The sequence below is a fragment of the Mustela putorius genome, unplaced genomic scaffold (assembly GCF_011764305.1).
Source record: "Mustela putorius furo isolate JIRA1106 unplaced genomic scaffold, ASM1176430v1.1 tig00003898_pilon_pilon_pilon, whole genome shotgun sequence".
Lineage (NCBI taxonomy): Eukaryota > Metazoa > Chordata > Mammalia > Carnivora > Mustelidae > Mustela > Mustela putorius.
In genome coordinates, this window is record NW_025422047.1 from 32165558 (window position 1) to 32187118 (window position 21561).

Below are 21561 nucleotides of genomic sequence, written 5' to 3' on the forward strand. Positions count from 1 at the left end.
GATATCAGAACCCAGATATTCTGACTTTCTCCTCTATATCCCCTTATTTACTAGCTTTTTAATGCTGATCTTTCCTTAGGGATTAATTACTATCTCCCACACTGGGCTGTTGTAAGAATTAAGTCAGATAACACATGTAAAATGCTTATGCACAGCCCACCACATAAAGTAGACAAAAATATTGGGTAATATTATCAATATATGATAACTGCTTCTCTTAAAATGTTCACTCCTTAAAAACTTCTCAGAGATAGTGAACAGAGGGGTACCCAGATGGTTCAGTCTGTTAAGCAACTGCCTTTGGCTCCGGTCAAGATCCCAGGGTCCTGGGACAGAGCTCCATGTTAGGCTCTCTGCTCTCAGAGAACCTGCTTCTCCCTCTCTTCCCCAATCATGCTCTTTCACTACGTCTCTATCTAATAAATAAGTAAAATATTTTCTAAAAAGAGTGTGAAGAGATAGAATCATATCTGAAATGTATTTGGTGTTCATGTGAAAAAGCCAACCTATTTATTTAGTAATGACTAGAATCCTAACACTTCCTGAGACTTACAATACTCAAATTTAGTAATATATTTAAAATCCAAAGTCAATCTCCAAAGAATGAATATTTAGGTTGGCTCAAATTTTTCACTATTTTAAACATTGCAGTGGTCCTACACATATAACCACTTCCTTAGAATGCTAAGAAATGGAAATGCTCACTTCAAAGTATAGGCGTATGTATATTTTAATTTTATACTTGATCTTAGCCAAAAGGCCGAGAAGCAATTTATACTTTAATTTTAAGTAGGCTCCACACCACCTCCACATGGAGGCTTGAACTCACAAACCCAAGATCAAGAGTTGCATGCTTAACCGACTAAGCCAGCCAGGTGCCTCACATATATACACTTTAAATTTTGTTTTACAGTCAAAATGCCATTGAATTTACATTCCATCAGTAATATTATATATAATTTTTTTTTGAACAAAAAGTTTAAACAAGGTGCTTGGGGCACCTGGGTGGCTCAGGGAGTTGGGCATCCAACTCTCGATTTTGGTTCAGGTCATGGTATCAGGGTCATGAAATGGCACCCTCAGTGCAGAGTTTGCTTGAGATTCTCTCTCTCCCTCTGCCCCTTCCCACTGCTTGAGCACCTGTGCATGCGCATGCGCTCTCTCTCTAAAATAAATAAAGGATGTCTAGGTGGTTCAGTAGGTAAGCATCTGCCTTCGGCTCAGGTCATGATCCCAGGGTCCTAGGATGAGCCCCACACTGGGCTCCCTGCTCAGCTGGGAGCCTGTTTCTCCCTCTGCCTACCCTCCCCCTGCTGGTGCACAAGTTTTTTCTCTCTCTCTTTGGCAAATAAATAAATAAAATCTTAAAAAATAAATAAAATATTTTAAACAACAAGATGCTTGACTTGAAGAGAAAACATTTCTTGTAGAGTATTTACCCCTACTTAAAGACAGATTGCCCTACATGTAACTGTTTCATACAAAAAAGTTACAAAATTCTCCTTGATATGATAAATGATAAAAAAAAACATTAAAATTCTCCACTTGAACAAGGTATGCAAGGATTTTTATGTTGGTTTTTTTTGTTGTTGTTGTTAAATGCTGAGAGCAAAATAACTTACCGGAATATAAAAAGCTGAATGAGCATGCCACAAATGGAGAAAGGAGGTATTTTCACAGAACCAGTCTATTTCCCAGAACCAGTTTATTTCCCCATTCCATCTCCATCTGATGTCAATCAAAACATACCATCAGCCACTTAGCTAAAAAAATATACAATATGCTTGTGCACATACACAGTTACTTTATATACAATTAAGTGATAGGGAAGGGGAAAATGAAAGAATCAAGAAAACTATACTGTAGTAGTCAAGATGTGGAATCAAACTGCAGTTTTCTCATTGAGAATATCTTGGTCTGGAGGAAGAGAGATCTAGAGTACAGTAGCAAGTTCTCTTTTTAGTAGACTACTCCTGTCTGCTGCTGGATCACATCAATTGTATCTTCATCCCCCATTTCCAGCTGTGCAGATGTGTGTTTCATTGAATGGTTCTCCATCAAATCAAAATCTGTTCTCCCTCACTGACAAATCCTGCCTTTCACAATAGGCTTTCCATTAGTTTACTAAGTGATATATACCTCTTAGTAAGTTATTAAGTGATAATATGCCACTTAATCTTAAACTGCACCACAGATCCATCCTGCCACATCACCTTCAAATTAATAATGACCATTATTCTTAGCCTTGACGCCTTCCTTAGGCTTTTCATCAACATCAGAGAGTACCGGTCTTCTCAGCTGCCACTTCACAAAGGAGGTACCAGGTCCTCACTGAACCAGCACACAAGCAGCACCAGTTGGCAGAAGAATGAGGCTACAGCAAGAGAGGGTCTATTTTTAATATGTCTTGACAACATATGTCACCACCTTTTCCAAATTTCATATTTAATAGGCATAAGTTAAGTAATTAATTCTCTCAAACTCGTTCCATATGCTTCATAATTCAGTGTTTTTAACTCTGCTAATGATGGGTTTTACTATTATAAATATAAAATGTTTCATATAGACAAACTTATCAAGAATTTCTGTGATGATTTTTAACCCTGGTGTAAGTTTTGAGAGTGATCTTCCCTATTCCAATATATAAAATATATTTCCTTATTTCTTTCTCATTTTATCTTGAAGATTTAAAACTATTTGGAATTTATTTTGTTATAAAACATTTATATATCATTTTTATGCAGATGAACATTCTTTCTTCTTCATCTTTACCTAAACCACCATTTAATGAAGTGGTCACATGAGCTCCTTCTATAGCAAACAGAAGTCCTCCTTTTACAAAATTAATATCCTTTTTAAATGTAATTGTCCTTGACTATAAAAAAGATAGGCAAGTCTTTCTTAAATAAAAAGAGCCTAAATAAATAAATGGAGGGTCCCTGGAATATGAAGAATGGAGACCCTATCAATGTCAACCTCCTCTAAATTAAACCTACAGATTCAAGTCCATCCAAAAAAAGATCCTAACAAATATTATCTAGGGATTTACAAGCTGATTCCCAAATTCATATGGAAGAACAAAAGGCCAAGACACTAAGAAATCTGTATTAGTCTCCTGTGGCTGCTATGACAAGTTAGGGGCACAAACTTGATGTTCTGTGTTCTATTTTACTCACCTTCCCTATCTACAGTGTATTCTGTTAAGCGGCAGTAGGGAAACACACCTTAAAGCTAACACGTTGTTGGGCTATCAGCCATAAATTTTCTAAAAATTAGATGTATATAAGAGTCATGAAGATTCTTTCAACGATGAGGGGAGATTATCTGATAACTTCTGCCATAATGTCATAAACATCTTTCAGTTAATGTCCTGTTTTTTGTTTTTCTTTCGTACTTAGTACAGACTTTAGGTTTTGAACCAATTTTCTGCACAGGTGCTAAAGACAACCCAAGGTCTCTTTCTGATAAGGTCTGGTCTCAACTGACTTTAAATGTTTTTCCTACCATTGTCAAATAAAAGGAAATTGCTCAAAAAAAGGCAATTTTTTTCTCCTCATACCTAACATATTCATTCTTGACCTACATGACACTTACTAAGCACTTACATGCCAAGCAATATGCTAAGTCTAGGAAACACAAAAAAGACATACCTCTGCCCTCAGGAAGGTAGTTATGATATAATCAAGCAAATAAACACACTGTAATAAAATAATCAAATTACTAGAAGTAAATAAGAAAGTCTAGGAAAAGCTCCTATGCCCTCTGATAGGGAAAGCTTCACCAAAGCTATGTACAGATTAAGCTTTCAGGTCTAAAAGTGATGTGAGGACTGCATGGTATAGTGAACACCATTAGCAAAAGTACAGGCATCACAGAAAGTGACTTCTGATTTAATATTGCTAAAATGTAAAGTACCAGAGAGGGATAACAAGAAGTTAAAGATAATGTGGCAGACAAAGATACATTTCTGTTGGCATGCTTATTAGACTTTGAGATATCTGTGGGAAACCCTTACATCCATTTATCTTTTTCTACCACATTGTCAAAGACGAAAGTTTCATGTTTTAGTAACTTGAACGATGATGATGCCATTGACAGAAATGCAAAAAAAAAAAAAAAAAAAGAAAAAGAAAAAGGGAAAAAAATCACTTAGATTGTATAGATATTTGAAATCAGAAACAGATTTAACAAACATACTTATCCCTATTTCGTATTTTCCCAAAGGTCCATTTGTATCACATGGGTCCTTCTAGAAGAAAAGATGTTAGCTAATATATGAACACACATACACACACACACACGCCATGACTGAATTTGGAACCAAAAATAAAAAATTTTTTTTTAGCAAAACTATGTTTTCTTTTTTTAAGACACTGAACACTGAACCCAACATAGCTCTTTTCACTTTAACTGCCAGGAAATCTAAGAACCAAATTCAATGCCTTAGAGCTTTAATCAGCTCATCCCTAGAACCTGATAATGTTTCCTTTCCTTAAGTAGTGGCTATTCAGTTTCCTGTTTTACCACTAATAATTCTACTGCACATACTGCACATTTTATGCAGTCCTATAAGTCACTTAGATGCAATATAATCCTTAACAAAAATGAAATGTTGGGCGCCTGGGTGGCTCAGTGGGTTAAGCCTCTGCCTTCGGCTCAGGTCATGATACCAGGGTCCTGGGATTGAATCCTGCATCGGGCTCTCTGCTCAGCAGGGAGCCTGCTTCCTCCCCTCTCTCTCTCTGCCTGCCTCTCTGCCTACTTGTGATCTCTGTCAAATAAATAAATAAAATCTTAAGAAAAAATGAAATGTTAATGCAGAGGTGGTTTACAGTATCTGAAACAGCTTATTTTAGTAAGCGAATTAATCAGTAACATTTATGTAAATATCTGATCAGTAAATCGCTTCTTTATAAATACACGAAGTATTTCAATTAGGTCAAATTAATTTTTCAAATCAGTAAGACTCACTAAAGAAGATAAAGAGTATATACAAGAGGCACCTGGGTGGCTCAGTGGGTTACAGCCTCTGCTTTTAGGCTCTCTGCTCAGCAGGGTGCCTGCTTCTCTCTCCAACTCTGCCTACTTGTGTGCTCTCTCTTTCTCTCTGACAAATAAATAAATAAATAAAATCTTTAAAAAAAAAAAAAAAAGGTAAACTAAACACTTAAACTAAGACCTGAAACCACAAAACTCCTAGAAGAGCACATAATTGGTAAGCTCCTTGACACTGGTCTTGATGACTGTTTGGATTTCACAACAAAAATAAAGGCAATAAAAGCAACAATACATTTGATCTTAGCTAAAAGGTGGAGAAACAATACTAAAAGCAAAAATAACCAAATTACATCAAGGGTTTCTGCACAGCAAAGCATCAATGAAATGAAAAAGCAACCCTCAGAATGGAGAAAATATCTGCAAATCATGAATCTGATAAGAGGTTAATATCCAAAATACATAAAGAACTCATACAACTCAATTACAAAACAACAAACAATCCAATTTTTTTTTTAAGATTTTATTTATTTATTTGACAGAGAGAAATCACAAGTAGATGGAGAAGCAGGCAGAGAGAGAGAGAGGGAAGCAGGCTCCCCGCTGAGCAGAGAGCCCGATGCAGGACTCGATCCCAGGACCCCGAGATCATGACCTGAGCTGAAGGCAGAGGCTTCAACCCACTGAGCCACCCAGGTGCCCCAACAATCCAATTTTAAAATGGACAGAAGATCTGAACACATTTTTCCAAAGACATAGAGACAGCCAACAGGTACACAAAATGGTGCTCACCATCACTAATCAGGGAAATGCAAATAAAAAACACAGTGAGATACCATCTCACACCTGTTAGAATGTCTATTATCAAAAAGAATTAATATTGGCAAGGATGTGAAGAAAAGGGAACCCTTGTACATTGTTGGTGTGAATGTAAATTGGTATAGCCATTGTGGAAAACAGTTCGGACAATTCAAAAAATTAAAAACAGAACTACCATATGATCTAGCAATTCCACTTTTGGGTATATATGTGAAGGAAATGAAATCACTACCTCAAAGAGATATCTGCATACCCTCATTCACTAAGCATTATTTATAATAGCAGAGACATGGAAATGACTGATGTTATTCCAATGAATGAATTGATACATGCACATGCACATACATCCTACCTTTATATAGACAATGGAATATTACTCAGCCACACAAAAAAAGAAAAAGAAAATCCCTTTTTTCACTTGCTACATATATTAAGTGAAATGGCAGAGAAGATAAATACTCTACGATTTCCTTTATACATGAAATTTTTTTAAAAAGTTCATAAAAACCTAACAGAATGGGGGTTGCCAGAAGCAAGAAGTGGGGAAAATGGGTGAAGGTGGTCGAAAGGTATAAACTTACAAGACGAGTAAGTTCTGGGTATATAACAAGAAGCATAATAACAAAACAAAACAAAGAACATGATCCAAACATTTTAATTAAAAGGCCTACTCCCAAAGCAAAGAATATCACCAGGGAGAAAGATCATTTCATAATGATGAAAGAATCAATTTAGAGGTGCCTGGTGACTCAGTCCATTAAGCATGTACCTTTGGCTCAGGTCATGATCTCTGGGTACTGGGACTAAGCCTTGCTTTGGGCTCCCTGCTCAGTGGGGAGTCTGCTTCTCCCTCTCCCTGCATGTGTGTGCGTGCACCTGCGCTCTCTTTCTCCCTCTCAAATAAATAAAATCTTAAAAAAAAAATTTATCAAGGAGAAAGAATAATCCTAAATGTTTTTGCACCTAATAAAAGAACTTTAAAATACATGAAGCAAAATCTGAAAGAACCGCAAAAAGAAACAGACAAACCCACAATTACAATCAGAAACTTCAGCACTCTCTCAATATTGATAATAGCAAGTAGACAGCAATTCAGCAAGGATACATAAGTCTTTAATAACACTATCAAACAAATTGTCCTAATTGACATATTTAGAGCTTTCAACCCAAGAACAGAATATATATTGTTTTCAAGTGCAAATGGAACATGGATCAAGTTACAATATATGTGGAACTATCAATTTTAAAGAAATCAAATCATGAAACATGTTGCCTGATTGTAATGCAACTAAGTTAGAAATCAATAATAGAAAGATAACAGAGTAATCCGCAAATATTTGAAGCTAAAGAACACAAGAGTAACTAACCAATAGATCAAAGAAACCAGAAAGGCAAAGTAAAATGTAAATACAAAAATACCATAATTTGTGGGATGCTACTTAGGAAAGATCTACATCACCAAATGCCTATAGTGAAAAGAAAAAGGGTTTCAAATCAGTAATCTCAATTTACATTTTAAAAAAACTAGAAAAAAAGCATATTAAACTAAAACTAAGCTAAAAAAAAAAAAGAAAAGAAAAATAATCAAGCTATCAAAGCAGAGATTAATGAAATATGAATGGAAAAAACAGAAAATCAGTAAAGCTGGTTCTTTTATTTATTTTTAAGAGATTGTATTTATTTATTTGACAGAGAGAGACACAGAGAGAGAGGGAACACAAGCAGGGGTGCGAGAGGAAGAAGCAGGTTTCCCGCTGAGCAGGGAACTGGAGGCAGTTCTCATCTCAGGACCCTGGGATCATGACCTGAGCTGAAGGCAGATGCTTAATAAATGAGCCACCCAGGTGCCCCAAGCTGATTCTTACAGATTAATGAAAGTATAAGTCTCTAGTTAGTCTGATCAGGAAAAGACAAATTATCAATATCAAGTTTAAGAGAGGTGACAACACCACAGATTCTACAAACATCAAAAGGATAATAAGGGAGTTTTACGAACCACTCTATTCCTATAAATTTGACAACTTATACCAAATAAAACTTCCTTGAAAAAAACAAACTACCAATGCTCCCTCAAGAAGAAACAGATAACCTGAATAGCTGTCTTTCCAATAAAGTAGTTAAAAAACACTGCTTCAAAAAAAACTGCAGTTGCAGATAGCTTCACTGGTGAATTACACCAAACATTTAAGTAAAAAATAACTCTACATGAATAATTCTCAATTAATACTATAAGGCTAGCATTACCTGATATCAAAACCAAAGACATTACAAGAAAAGAGAAGTACAGGCCAATATCCCTCGTGAACATAAATATAAAAATTATAAACAATCAAACCCAACAATAGATATAAATGAAAATACATCATGACCAAGTGAGGTTTAATACCAGGACTACAGAGTTGACTAACATATGAAATCAATGACTATAATTCATCATATTCATACATGAACAAAAAAAATCTGTTTATCTCAAGATAAGTAGAAAAAGCATGTAACAAATCCAACATCCATTCCTGATCCAAACTCCAGCAAAAAAATGAAACTTTTTCAACATGATAAAAGGCATCATGTTGTATGATTAAAAAACTGATTGCTTTACACTTAAGATCAGGAAAAATATAAGGATGCCCACTCTCACTACTTCTGTTCTACACTGTGCTAGGGGTTCTAGCGAGTTCAATAAGCCAAGAAAAAAATAAACAAAAGGATCCCCATTGGAAAAGAAGAAGTAAATGGTTTTTATTCAGACAACACTATCTATGTAAAAAACCCAATGGAATCAACAAAAATTTAATATGACCATATTAATCTTAAATCTTAAATCTTAAACTTAATCTTTAGCAAGATTAAGTGAGTTTAGCAAGACTAAGTGAATTTAGCAAGATTCAGAATACAAGCTCAATACACAAAAATCAGGGACACCAGGCCAGCTCAGTAGGAGAGCATGCAATTACTGATCTGGAAGTCCTGAGTTCAAGCCCTACACTTGTAGGTGTAGAGATTATTAAAAAAGAAAAAAGAAAAAAAAAGCGCAACACTTATTTAGAAAAATGGATTTCCATACACTAGCAAGGAAATGGATATAAAAATACCATTAACAGGGGAGGAGTCAAGATGGCGGAGAAGTAGCAAGCTGAGACTGCTTCAGCTAGCCGGAGATCAGCTAGATAGCTTATCTAAAGATTGCAAACACCTGAAAATCCATCGGCAGATCGAAGAGAAGAAGAACAGCAATTCTGGAAACAGAAAAACAACCACTTTCTGAAAGGTAGGACCGGCGGAGAAGTGAATCCAAAGCGACGGGAAGATAGACCCCGGGGGGAGGGGCCGGCTCCCGGCAAGCGGCGGAGCAACCGCGCACAAAATCAGGACTTTTAAAAGTCTGTTCCGCTGAGGGACATCGCTCCAGAGGCTAAACTGGGGCGAAGCCCACGCGGGGTCAGCGTGGCCTCAGGTCCCGCAGGGTCACAGAAGGATCGGGGGTGTCTGAGTGTCGCAGAGCTTGCGGGTATTGGAACGGGAAAGCCGGCTACAGAGACAGAGCTGACAGTAAGCTCGCAGCTCCGTGTTACCTTGAACCGGTCGCAGGCTCGGTGAGCTCGGAACGCGGCCGGAGGTCAGGCAGATGGGAGTAACTGGGCGCTGTTCTCTGAGGGCGCACTGAGGAGTGGGGCCCTGGGCTCTCGGCTCCTCCGGGCCGGAGACCAGGAGGCCGCCATTTGTATTCCCGTCCTCTGGAACTCTACGGAAAGCGCTCAGGGAACAAAAGCTCCTGAAAGCAAACCCGAGCGGATTACTCACCCCGGCCCCGGGTAAGGGCGGTGTAATTCCGCCTGGGGCAAAGACACTTGAGAATCACTACAACAGGCCCCTCCCCCAGAAGATCAACAAGAAATCCAGCCGAGACCAAGTTCACCTACCAAGGAGTGCGGTTTCAATACCAAGGAGAGCAGCAGAATTCCAGAGGAGGAGAAAGCCAAGCACGGAACTCATGGCTTTTTTCCTGTGATTTTTTTTTTTAGTCTTGCAGTTAATTTAATTTTTTCTTTTTCATTTTTTTTTTTCTCGCCTTCGGGTAAAATTTTTTTTTTTAACTGTTACCTTTTTCTTTTTTAACGATTTTTTACTAGTTTATCTAATATATATATATATATTTTTTACATTTTTCTTAGGTGTTTTCTTTTTTTTTTTAATTCTTTTCTTTTCTTTTCTTTTTTTTTTCTTTTTCTTTTCTTTTTGCTTTTTTCTTTCTTTCTTCCTTTTTGAACCTCTTTTTATCCCCTTTCTCCCCACTCACGATTTTGGATCTCTTCTAATTTGGTTAAAGCATATTTTCCTGGGGTTGTTGCCACCCTTTTAATATTTTACTTGCCCCTTCATTTACTCTTATCTGGACAAAATGACAAGACGTAAAAATTCAACACAAAAAAAAGAACAAGAGGCAGTACCGAAGGCTAGGGACCTAATCAATACAGACATCGGTAATATGTCAGATCTAGAGTTCAGAATGACAATTCTCAAGGTTCTAGCCGGGCTCGAAAAAAGGCATGGAAGATATTAGAGAAAACCCTCTCGAGAGATATAAAAGCCCTTTCTGGAGAAATCAAAGAACTAAAATCTAACCAAGGTGAAATCAAAAAAGCTATTAATGAGGTGCAATCAAAAATGGAGGCTCTAACTGCTAGGATAAATGAGGCAGAAGAAAGAATTAGTGATATAGAAGACCAAATGACAGAGAATAAAGAAGCTGAGCAAAAGAGGGACAAACAGCTACTGGACCACGAGGGGAGAATTCGAGAGATAAGTGACACCATAAGACGAAACAACATTAGAATAATTGGGATTCAGAAGAAGAAGAAAGAAGAAAGTGAGAGGGGAGCAGAAGGTATACTGGAGAGAATTATTGGGGAGAATTTCCCCAATATGGCAAAGGGAACGAGCATCAAAATTCAGGAGGTTCAGAGAATGCCCCTCAAAATCAATAAGAATAGGCCCACACCCCGTCACCTAATAGTAAAATTTACAAGTCTCAATGACAAAGAGAAAATCCTGAAAGCAGCCCGGGAAAAGAAGTCTGTAACATACAATGGTAAAAAAATATTAGATTGGCAGCTGACTTATCCACAGAGACCTGGCAGGCCAGAAAGAGCTGGCATGATATTTTCAGAGCACTAAACGAGAGAAAAACATGCAGCCAAGAATACTATATCCAGCTAGGCTATCATTGAAAATAGAAGGAGAGATTAAAAGCTTCCAGGACAAAACAACAACTGAAAGAATTTGCAAATACCAAACCAGCTCTACAGGAAATATTGAAAGGGGTCCTCTAAGCAAAGAGAGAGCCTACAAGTGGTAGATCAGAAAGGAACAGAGACCATATACAGTAACAGTCACCTTACAGGCAATACAATGGCACTAAATTCATATCTCTCAATAGTTACCCTGAATGTGAATGGGCTAAATGCCCCTGTCAAAAGACACAGGGTATCAGAATGGATAAAAAAAACAAAACCCATCTATATGTTGCCTCCAAGAAACACATTTTAAGCCCGAAGACACCTCCAGATTTAAAGTGAGGGGGTGGAAAAGAATTTACCATGCTAATGGACATCAGAAGAAAGCAGGAGTGGCAATCCTTATATCAGATCAATTAGATTTTAAGCCAAAGACTATAATAAGAGATGAGGAAGGACACTATATCATACTCAAAAGGGTCTGTCCAACAAGAAGATTTAACAATTTTAAATATCTATGCCCCCAATGTGGGAGCAGCCAACTATATAAAACCAATTAATAACAAAATCAAAGAAACACATCAACAATAATACAATGATAGTAGGGGACTTTAACACTCCCCTCACTGAAATGGACAGGTCATCCAAGCAAAAGATCAGCAAGGAAATAAAGGCCTTAAATGACACACTGGACCAGATGGACATCACAGATATATTCAGAATATTTCATCCCAAAGCAACAGAATACACATTCTTCTCTAGTGCACATGGAACATTCTCCAGAATAGATCACGTCCTCGGTCCTAAATCAGGACTCAACCGGTATCAAAAGATTTGGGATCATTCCCTGCATATTTTCAGACCACAATGCTCTAAAGCTAGAACTCAACCACAAAAGGAAGTTTGGAAAGAACCCAAATACATGGAGACTAAACAGTATCCTTCTAAAGAATGAATGGGTCAACCGGGAAATTAAAGAAGAATTGAATTGAAAAAAATCATGGAAACAAATGATAATGAAAATACAACGGTTCAAAATCTGTGGGACACAACAAAGGCAGTCCTGAGAGGAAAATATATAGCGGTACAAGCCTTTCTCAAGAAACAAGAAAGGTCTCAGGTACACAACCTAACCCTACACCTAAAGGAGCTGGAGAAAGAACAAGAAAGAAACCCTAAGCCCAGCAGGAGAAGAGAAATCATAAAGATCAGAGCAGAAATCAATGAAATAGAAACCAAAAAAAACAATAGAACAAATCAACGAAACTAGGAGCTGGTTCTTTGAAAGAATTAATAAAATTGATAAACCCCTGGGCCCGACTTATCAAAAAGAAAAGAGAAAGGACCCAAATAAATAAAATCATGAATGAAAGAGGAGAGATCACAACTAACACCAAAGAAATACAAAACTATTATAAGAACATACTATGAGCAAACTCTACGGCAATAAATTTGACAATCTGGAAGAAATGGATGCATTTCCTAGAAACATATAAACTACCCACAACTGAACCAGGAAGAAATAGAAAGCCTGAACAGACCCATAACCAGTAAGGAGATTGAAACAGTCATTAAAAATCTCCAAACAAACAAAAGCCCAGGGCCAGACGGCTTCCCGGGGGAATTCTACCAAACATTTAAAGAAGAACTAATTCCTATTCTCCTGAAACTGTTCCAAAAAAATAGAAATGGAAGGAAAACTTCCAAACTCATTTTATGAGGCCAGCATCACCTTGATCCCAAAACCAGACAAGGATCCCACCAAAAAAAGAGAGCTATAGACCGATATCCTTGATGAACACAGATGCGAAAATACTCAACAAAATACTAGCCAATAGGATTCAACAGTACATTAAAAAGATTATTCACCACGACCAAGTGGGATTTATTCCAGGGCTGCAAGGTTGGTTCAACATCCGCAAATCAGTCAATGTGATACAACACATCAATAAAAGAAAGAACAAGAACCATATGATACTCTCAATAGATGCTGAAAAAGCATTTGACAAAGTACAACATCCCTTCCTGATCAAAACTCTTCAAAGTGTAGGGATAGAGGGCACATACCTCAATATCATCAAAGCCATCTATGAAAAACCCACCGCAAATATCATTCTCAATGGGAGAAAAACTGAAAGCTTTTCCGCTAAGGTCAGGAACACGGCAGGGATGTCCATTATCACCACTGCTATTCAACATCGTACTAGAGGTCCTAGCCTCAGCAATCAGACAACAAAAGGAAATTAAAGGCATCCAAATCGGCAAAGAAGAAGTCAAATTATCACTCTTCGCAGATGATATGATACTATATGTGGAAAAACCCAAAAGACTCCACTCCAAAACTGCTAGAACTTATACAGGAATTCAGTAAAGTGTCAGGATATAAAATCAATGCACAGAAATCAGTTGCATTTCTCTACACCAACAGCAAGACAGAAGAAAGAGATATTAAGGAGTCAATCCCATTTACAATTGCACCCAAAACCATAAGATACCTAGGAATAAACCTAACCAAAGAGACACAGAATCTATACTCAGAAAAACTATAAAGTACTCATGAAAGAAATTGAGGAAGACACAAAGAAATGGAAAAAATGTTCCATGCTCCTGGATTGGAAGAATAAATATTGTGAAAATGTCTATGCTACCTAAAGCAATCTACACATTTAATGCAATTCCTATCAAAAGTACCATCCATCTTTTTCAAAGAAATGGAACAAATAATTCTAAAATTTATATGGAACCAGAAAAGACCTCGAATAGCCAAAGGGATATTGAAAAAGAAAGCCAACGTTGGTGGCATCACAATTCCGGACTTCAAGCTCTATTACAAAGCTGTCATCATCAAGACAGCATGGTACTGGCACAAAAACAGACACATAGATCAATGGAACAGAATAGAGAGCCCAGAAATAGACCCTCAAATCTATGGTCAACTTATCTTCGACAAAGCAGGAAAGAATGTCCAATGGAAAAAAAGACAGCCCTTTTCAATAAATGGTGCTGGGAAAATTGGACAGCCACATGCAGAAAAATAAAATTGGACCATTTCCTTACACCACACACAAAAATAGACTCAAAATGGATGAAGGACCTCAATGTACGAAAGGAATCCATCAAAATCCTTGAGGAGAACACGGGCAGCAACCTCTTCGACCTCTGCCGCAGCAATATCTTCCTAGGAACAACGCAAAAGGCAAGGGAAGCAAGGGAAAAAAAAAAAATGAACTACTGGGATTTCATCAAGATCAAAAGCTTTTGCACAGCAAAGGAAACAGTTAACAAAATCAAAAGACAACTGACAGAATGGGAGAAGATATTTGCAAACGACATATCAGATAAAGGACTAGTGTCCAGAATCTATAAAGAACTTAGCAAACTCAACACAACCCAAGAACAAATAATCCAATCAAGAAATGGGGAGAAGACATGAACAGACATTTCTGCAAAGAAGACATCCAGATGGCGAACAGACACATGAAAAAGTGCTCCATATCACTCGGCATCAGGGAAATACAAATCAAAACCACAATGAGATATCACCTCACACCAGTCAGAATGGCTAAAATCAACAAGTCAGGAAATGACAGATGCTGGCGAGGATGCGGAGAAAGGGGAACCCTCCTACACTGTTGGTGGGAATGCAAGCTGGTGCAGCCACTCTGGAAAACAGCATGGAGGTTCCTCAAAATGTTTGAAAATAGAACTGCCCTATGACCCAGCAATTGCACTATTGGGTATTTACCCTAAAGATACAAATGTAGTGATCCAAAGGGACACATGCACCCGAATGTTTATAGCAGCAATGTCCACAATAGCCAAACTATGGAAAGAACCTAGATGTCCATCAACAGATGAATGGATCAAGAAGATGTGGTATATATACACAATGGAATACTATGCAGCCATCAAAAGAAATGAAATCTTGCCATTTGCAAAACAACATGGATGGAACTAGAGCGTATCATGCTTAGCGAAATAAGTCAAGCAGAGAAAGACAACTATCATATGATCTCCCTGATATGAGGAAGTGGTGATGCAACATGGAGGCTTAAGTGGGGTAGAAGAAGAATAAATGAAAACAAGATGGGATTGGGAGGGAGACAAACCATAAGTGACTCTTAATCTCACAAAACAAACTGAGGGCTGCCGGGGGGAGGGGGTTTGGGAGAAGGGGGTGGGATTCCTGGTGATTCACAGACCTGTACCCCTGGGGATAAAAATATATGTTTATAAAAAATAAAAAAATTAAAAAAAAAAAATTAAAAAAAAAAAATACCATTAACAGTGGCATCAAAAGTAGAAAATATTTAGGGATAAGTGACAGAAAATGTGTAATACCTGTACATTAAAAACTACAAAACACTGCCAGAGAAATTAAAGCAGCCCTATGTAAATGGAGAAACATACCTTGTTCATGAGTTAGAGAATTCAATATTGTTGTCTATTCTCCCCCAAACTGACCAACAGATTCACCATAATCCCAATCAATAACCCAGGAGGAATTTGTTTTTTAAGAAACTGACAAGCTGGGGTGCTTGGTTGGCTCAGTGGGTTGAGCCTCTGCCTTTAGCTCAGGTCATGATCTCAGGGTCCTGGGATCAAGCCCAGCATGGTCTCTCTGCTCAGCAGGGAGCCTTCTTCCCCCTTTCTTTTTGCCTGCCTCTTTGCCTACTTGTGATTTCTGTCAAATAAATAAAATCTTTAAAAAAAAAACTGACAAGTTAATCTTAAAACTCATATGGAAATGCAAAGGACCTGATACAATTCCCACCAACCTCACCCCCAAAAAAACCTTTGAAAAGGAAGAACAAAGTTGTAGGAACAACACTACCTAATTTATTCATAAATTCTAGACTTATTGTTACAATAAAAAAAAAAAAACTGTGTGTATGTCTGTGTATACACATAGAGAGAGGGGGGGTAAGAGAAGAGGAAAAACAGAGAATAAGAGAGAAGAGGGAGAGGGAGGGGTCTTGGCTCTAACACAAACAGATCACTGGAACAAAATAGAAATTCCAGAAATAGGCTCTCACATATATAGACGAACGAGTTTTGGAAAAAGTGCAAAGGCAATTCAGTGGAGAAAGGGCTGTATTTTTCAACAAATGGTGCTGGAGCAACTGGATATCCATTTGCAAAAAAAAAAAAGTCAATCCATACCTTAAATCATATTTACGAAGTTAACCCGATAGCTCCTAAAATTACAAAATTTCTTGAAGAAAGAATAGCAGAAACTCTTTGTGACTTTAGCTTAGGCCAAGATTTAGATCTAAAATCAGAAGCATAAACCATAAGAGACAAAATTAAGTATTCCTACTCCTTCAAAGAAAATAAGAAATTTAGAAGAAGACAGTCTAAAGACTGGGAAAAAAGATCTCTGCAAATCATGTATCTGATAAAGTACTTGTATTCAAAAAATAGAATTTTCAAAACTGAATGAAAAAAATCTGAATAGACACTTCAAAGTAGTTATATAATGGAAAAAAGGCAAATGAAAAGACGCTCAACCTTATTAGATATCAGAGAAACAATTATAACCACTACATATTCATTACAGTGGCTGAAATTAAGAAGGCTGGCCATAACAAGTGGTGTTGACATGTGTGCAGGAAATGGAATTCTCAAACTCTGCTAGTAAGAATGTAAAATTTAAAAAAAAACAGTATGTCAGTCTCTTATAAATTTAAACACACAATTGCTATGTGATCCAGCCATTCCACTCCTAGCTATTTATCCAAGAGAGAAAAAAGCACGTGTTTATAAATAAGTACACCTCACAGCAGCTTTATGTGTAATGGCCCCAAAGTGCAAATTCATATATCCATCAAATTGTGGCATAACTAAACAACGGGATATTACTCAGCAACAAAGCAATATACTCTTGACACACCACACAACAATACAGATGAATTTTAAATAAGGCTGAATAAAAGAAACCAAACTAAAAAGAGTGAATACTGTGTAATACCATACACACACACACACACACACACACACACACATATACATAAAAAGTTTCTCTCAGGGGAAGGTAGAAGGGGATGGGGTGCATGTAGCATTGGGAAAAAGGGACTACAAAGGAGCAAAAGGAAACTCTGGGAGGCTACAGACATAATTGCTACCTGGAATGTCTGGGTATGTCCCTAATCTTAATTGTCATGATGGCTACAGAAGGCATAGATGTATGTCAAAATTATTCAACTGTGTGATTTAAGTATGTGTAATTTATTGTATACCAATTCTGTATCGATAAAGCTATTAGAAAAAATGATCCAGGGACGCCTGGGTGGCTCAGTTGGTTAAGCAGCTGCCTTCGGCTCAGGTCATGATCCCAACATCCTGGGATGGAGTCCCACATCGGGCTCCTTGCTCAGCAGGGAGCCTGCTTCTCCCTCTGCCTCTGCCTGCCATTCTGTCTGCCTGTGCTCGCTCTCGCTCCCTCTCTCTCTCTGACAAATAAATAAAATCTTTAAAAAAAAAAAAGAAAGAAAGAAAAAATGATCCAACAATAATCAGTGTATTTATTAACTGAATAAACACTCATCTTTTTACTTTTAAATCATTAAGACTGAACACTTGCCACAGAAGATATTTAACATTTAGTCAATATCCACTACATGCAGGCATTGTTAGCTACCTGACATGTGCTAACTTAATGTATTATGTTAAGGCTTTTAATTGAAAAAAAGGGGACTGGAAGGGAAGAGAGGATAACACAAATCTTCTGAAACTAGACACGCCTTTATTTCTATTTTTTAAAAACTCTAATTCCCAGTTCTTATAAATAAACTATATAGCAGTATTAACAAACAACACAGATTTAAATCTAAGTCCTTCAGAGTCAAGTTTCTAAAATTCAGCTGTTATGTCTCAAGTGTTCCTTAGGAATACATGGCAGAAAAAAGGTTTAGACTGGATGTTTAAATTATATTCTCATATATTTGGATGCACTGAATTCTCTCTAAATACCATGAATGAGTGGCAATTCATTTTAAGGGTTAAAAATATAGTTCAGATGGAACCAATCAAAAATAAAAATCCTGTGTAACTGGCAATGCCCACTTTGCAAACTAGCTTCCTCACAATATTTTTATGTAAAACTTGCGCCTACTTCCAGAAAGGATTTGAAATGGCTCTTACATCTGCAAAATAAGTTACCTGATTGGTGGACCTCTAAGACATCTTACAGTGTTTGTCACTCTGCTTTCTCACACTCATTTTCTTAGGAATTTACTTACATTAACCATATTTCTAAGAAAATAATTGTAACCATTTAAAGATACAGAGTATTTTATTCAATTAATTTAGTAGAATCAAGTACAGCATTTGTTTTTGTTTTGTTGTGTTTCTGTTTCAAGTTGTTATTTAAATTCTACTTACTATGTTACTAGTTAACATACACTGTAATATTAGTTTCAGGAGTAGAATTTAGTGATTTATCACTTACTTATAACACCCAGTGCGGGGTGCCTGGGTGGCTCAGTGGGTTAAAACCTCTGCTTTTCGGCTCAGGTCATGGGCTCAGGTCACGTCGGGCTCTCTGCTCTGCGGAGAGCCTGCTTTCTCCTCTCTCTCTCCCTGCCTCCCTCTCTTGCCTACTTGTAACCTCTGTCTGTCAAATAAATAAATAAAATCTTTAAAAAAGAAAAAACAAAAACACCCAGTGCTCATCACAACATTTGCCCTCCTTAATACCTATCATCCGTTTAGCTCATCCTCTCAGCCACTGCCCCTCCATCCACCCTCAGTTTGTTCTCCAATGTTATGAGTCTCTTTTATGGTTTGCCTCCCTCTTTTTTTTTTTTTTTATCTGTTTTGTTTTTTAATTCCACAGAAGAGTGAAATCATATGGTATTTGTCTTTCTCTGACTTAATTTGCTTAGCATAATACACTCTAGCTCCATCCAAGTTGTTGCAAATGGCAAGCCTGCATTCTTTTTTATGGCTGAGTAATATTCGTGTGAATGTGTGTGTGTGTGTGTGTGTGTGTACATACATACTAATTCTTCTTTATTCATTTATCAGTCGAAGGACATTGGGTTCTTTCCCTAACAAGTACAACATTTGGAGATCCATCTTTCACTCCATTATTTTGACAAATTTTCTAAATCTCAGCACTACATTTAGAACTAGAATACTGTTCTGATATATTATCCTGTGCAGTGTAAGATATTTAGCAGAATTTCTGCAACCCACCAGATGCCAGTAGCCTCTCTCCCTATTTGTGACAACCAAAAGTATCTCCAGACATTGCCAATATTGCCAGAGGGAAAAAACTGTCCTGGTTAAGAACTATGGGTCTAAAACTACTGAAGTATAAAGAGACAAAAAAAAAAAACAAACAAACAAAAAAAAACACTCTTTTGTGTAAGAGACAAACAAACAAAAAAAAAAACCCACTCTTTTGTGTCTGTGTGTGTGTGAGAGAGAGAGAGAGAGAAAGAGAGCGAGAAAGAAAGCATACCCATGAACTGGTGGAGTGGGGTGGGGCAGAAGGGCAATCTCAAACAGGCTCCAGGCTCAGTGGGGTCCAACATGGGGCTCGATCCTACAACCCTGAGATCATGACCTGAGCTGAAATCAAGAGTCAGATGCCTAACTAACAGAGCCACCCAGCATCCCGCCCCCCACCAAAAAAACAATCTTTAACTATAGAGAACAAACATGTTTACTGGGAGGTGGGTGGAGGAGAGGGATGAAATAGGTGAACAGGATTAAGAGTACACTTACCTTGATGAGAACTGAGTAATAATATGGAATTGGTGAATCACTCTATTATACACCTGAAACTAGTATAACACTGTATGTTAACTACACTGGAATTAAAATAAAATAAAATATTAAAAATAAATAAAGAGTACTGAAGTGCTGTAATCTCTCTGTATGGACCTCATCCACTGAAAGGGCATAGAGTCTGAAAGCACAATATTCTCTATTTGAAGGTTCTTAAGGATATTTTAAGTGTTTATATAGAGCATATGCTCCATTTTTAAAAAGCCCATAAATTAATTTAAAAAAAAGTGTGTTTTTTCTCATTATCGCTTTGTTTTAAAAATACCTAACATGTACCTGAAGCCTTTTAATTTAGACCATTTCACCCAGACGGAAAAAACTTTCAAGCCCAAGAAGTATGTACGAACTATCCCCTAACCACTCTGTAACTAGAGAATACAGCAGTTAATTTAGGAAATGTCAATACTCTACCAGAACTCAACTTTATAGCTCTGACTTTTACTCAGCCTACAGTCTGTCCCAAGTAGGTGCCAAATTCCATTAATTCTCCAATTTTATTCCTCCACTGTCTGTGAACATCTGCATTCACACATTGACTTTCTGTTGCACTCTCTCAGTCAAACCTTTTCAATCAACAACTTAACTCTCAAGAATGAAAATGAAAAGATCACAAACTCAACTATATTTAGAAGATTTATATTTTCGTGAAAACTAGATCTCTTTTTATATTGCTAAACTGGATTTAATTGCTTTCTTATTTGACAGGAATATATACAACTTACTTGTGATAAAGATTTGCTGTTTTAAATGTAGAAAAGAGTAAAACACAAACTGGAGATATGAAATCTGGGCTCCAGTTCTGGCCTCCTAGTAGCTGGATGACTACTTAACATTCCCAAACCTCAGCTTTCTCATTTATAAAATATGGAGTATAATCATATCTACTTCTACAGTTACTGTGAGAATTAATTATAATTTATGTGAAATCATTTTGTAAACCAAACAAATGTTGGATATTACTGGTGGTATCCTGATGGTATGAATAAACAACAGAAAAACACACAGCTCAAACACAGGACTTACTTATATTAATTATACTAATTAAAAAACTTATACTAATTAAATGACACTTTTCAGAAAAACACTCATTAGAAGGAGATCTGAAGATAATAAACTCTGAACTAGGATTCAGGCGTCTGGGTTCTAAACTTAGTCCTGCCAATAACTCTCTGTATCAACACAAGCAAAGCAACTTTCCTTTTCACCTCAGATTCCATCTATAAAAGATCCAAGTACTGGACCGGGTGTTCCATAAATATCATTACAGCCCTTATCAGCCTATGAAATGAGCAAGTATTCCAAAGATTCGTTTAACCCTATAACCACAACCCGAGCACTGTTTGGTCGTCCAGCCAAAGAGAAGCAGAGGGCAACAGGGGTAAGAAAATTTTAACTAAGTAAGACCAGAACTGTATACAATTTTCGAGAAGCAAAGGAAGTTACAAACTACTTCGTTCTCTGTAATTAATAATAATCTTCCCTCCAAGTGACAGTAATGATGAACACGGTACTTTAACAAAAGGGCGGGGCTCTTGCCCTAAGAATTTTGGAAACCCGCCACTTCCCAAAGAGGTGTGGAACTGCTTCCTCGCCCTCAGGAGCCAAGGAACTTGAAAGATTAAGGTTTATATTGTTTGAGTTCGGGGGGTGGGGGGATGTTTCCACTTGGATTGGGACCGCGGTAGTCACCTGACACACATATTCTATAAACACCATT

At 37.2% G+C, this 21561-nt stretch overlaps 1 protein-coding gene and 1 pseudogene across 13 annotated transcripts in view; both read right to left on the reverse strand.

The window, feature by feature from the left end:
• Positions 1 to 21561, reverse strand: part of RALGAPA1 (Ral GTPase activating protein catalytic subunit alpha 1) — a 252447-nt gene that overhangs the window by 229988 nt on the left and 898 nt on the right. The gene's annotated exons all lie outside the window — the stretch shown is intronic.
• LOC106003809 lies at positions 1405 to 21560 on the reverse strand (annotated as a pseudogene).